Raw genomic sequence first — 2,617 nt, 5'->3', positions numbered from 1 at the left:
GAGGACCTGCACTCTGCCCACTGAACTGTGGCCAGCTCCTGGTGGTTCTGATGCTTGCTCACTGAGCATCTTGATGGCTGGCACACAGCACATAGTAGGTGCTCAAAAACTCCTGTCGTTACAGCCCTTCTGCCTGTCTGTCCCAAACAAAGATGCCTTTCCCACCTGGCTACACCTCCCACCCCCACCCTTCTCACCCAGCAGCTGGAAGGTCCCCTTCCTGCCACCCCTGGCTGGCATGGGCAGGTCACCCTCACAGCCCCAGGGCATCTCCTGTGGGCACAGCTCCAGGAATGATGGAGTGTCAGCCCCAGCTGAGCTTCAGGCTATGACCTCACCCCAGTACGTGTGTTGGGGGGTGACTCATGTGACAGCCCCATCCCACGGCACAGCTGGCAGCCCCAGGGAGCCAGGGAGCAGGGTCTGGCATCCTGACGCCCTGCATTCCACAGCTGCCAGCTGGGGCTGCAGGCATGTGCCCATGAGGTGGCAGAGAGATGGCCCAGCCTCGTCCCTGGGACCTCCCTGAGGTGCAATGATGGTAGGGAGCACCCCTGCAGGGCCCAGGGCCCAGCGCAGGGCAGGGCACAGGCCTGGTGGGCCTAGAATGCCAGGCTCTCTCTGGGGTGCCACCATGTGCTCGAGCCAGGTGGAGCTCTGGTTCCCTCTCATAAAAATAAATATTAAGAGCTGGGGAGACAGCATAATGGTGATGCAAACAGATTCTCCTGCCTGAGGCACCAAAGGTCCCAGGTTCAATCCTCAGCACCAATGTAAGTCAGAGATGAACTGTGTTCTGGAAAAATAATTAATTAAATAGATAAATAAATAAAATTAAGGGCTGGTGGGGAATAACATAATGGTGAAGCAGAAAAGACTCATGCCCGAGGCTATAAAGGCACCAAGCTTCTCCCCTCCTCCGTGGAGAACCCGGGTAAATACTGAACTGGTTAAGTGGGCCAGGGAGCTGGCACTTATGCCAGGGCATGGGACTGCAAGGGGTCCTTTGTGTGCTCCTTGGCGCCACCATACACTGAGCTGAGCAGTGCTCTGGTCATAAAAAAAATGAAAAGAAAGGGAAGGAGGGAGGGAGGAAGGAAGGAAGACATATATACAGCTAAGCACTGAATAATGAAACTTTAGAAATTTCACAGAAATTGAAATAAAATGAAGAGCTCAACCTCAGCCTCTGCCTGGGGAGCCATCAGCAGTCTCCAGCCCCGGGGGTATAACAGCAAACTCTGCTGGCCTCCTGTTCTCTTCAGCTGGTAAGAAGCCAGCAGGTAAAGCCTTTTAAAAGCCAGGAGGGGAGAATCAGGCGGTAGCGCAGCTGATTAAGCATAGGTGGTGCAAAGCACAAGGACTGGCCTAAGGATCCTGGTTTGAGGCCCTGACTCCCCACCCGCAGGGGAGTCACTTCACAGGCAGTGAAGCAGGTCTGCAGGTGTCTACCTTTCTCTCCCCCTCTATGTCTTCCCCTCCTCTATTTCTCTCTGTCTATCCAACAATAACAACAACAACAATAATAACTATAACAATAAAACAAGGGCAACAAATGGCAATAAATAAATAAAATATTTATTTAAAAAAAGCCAGGAGGAAGCATGATGGCAGAGTGGGGGTTGAACCATTTTGTGGAAAACTGAGAAATGTTACATATGTACAAACTACTGTATTTTACTGTCAACTGTAAACCATTAATCCCCTAATAAAGAAAAAGCCGGGATGGAAGCCAGGCAGTGGAACACCTGATTGAGCACACACACTACAATACCCCAGGACCTGGGTTCAAGCCCCTGATCCCCATCTGCAGGGGGAAAGCTTTGCAAGTGATGAAGCAGGGCGGCAGGTGTCTCTCAGCCTCTCTGCCTCCCCGTTACCTCTCTATTTCTCTCAAAGGCAATAAAAAGAGAGGGAAAAAAAGAATTAAAAAAAAGTGAAAAAGGCAAAGTCCAAAGAGGTTGTGGCCCTAGCCCAGACCACACAGCCTGGAGGTATCCCAGTGGGTGTCTGAGCCCAGGTGGGAGGGATCCCAACGCCCACCCCTGCAGCCCCTTCCCAGCAGCCAGCAGCCTCCTGAGGCCAGAGGCAGGAGCTCTCCTGCCTCCTGTCACCCCCACATCTGTGCCTTGCTGTGGGGCAACTCCACTGGGCATTTGACAAAAAGAGGGGTTTCCAGGGTCTTGGGAGATGCTGATTCCCCAGCTGTGTGCAAAATCCCTTTGCACCAGCACCACCCGCCCCCCACCTCTGCCGAGGACCAAACCCCGAGGGCTGGTAAGTGGGGGACCATCCATGGTGGGGAGTGGGGGTATAATGGATTTTCTCTTCAGATCTGGCTCTGGAACAGGGGTGGGGAGTGGGGGTTCAGGGAGGTGGCCCTGCCTTAGCTGCCCCTTCTCCAAGCTACACAGCTAGGGGGCTGGAGAAGCTGGCTCCCCAACCTGAGGCCCTGGGGTGTCACTAGGGCTGGGGGGGTCATGTCCAGGGCAGGAAGCCCTGGTGAGTGGGGGTGACAGTGTCCCTATGCCGGCCTGGAGCCAGGTGCTCTGGGTGGCCAGGCAGGGCAGTCCTGTGGGTGGGGCGGGGTGCTATTTCTGTCCTGGGCTGGGCGGCA

The sequence above is a fragment of the Erinaceus europaeus genome, chromosome 21 (genome assembly GCF_950295315.1).
Source record: "Erinaceus europaeus chromosome 21, mEriEur2.1, whole genome shotgun sequence".
NCBI classification, from domain to species: Eukaryota; Metazoa; Chordata; class Mammalia; order Eulipotyphla; family Erinaceidae; genus Erinaceus; species Erinaceus europaeus.
This window is presented reverse-complemented; position numbering follows the sequence as displayed.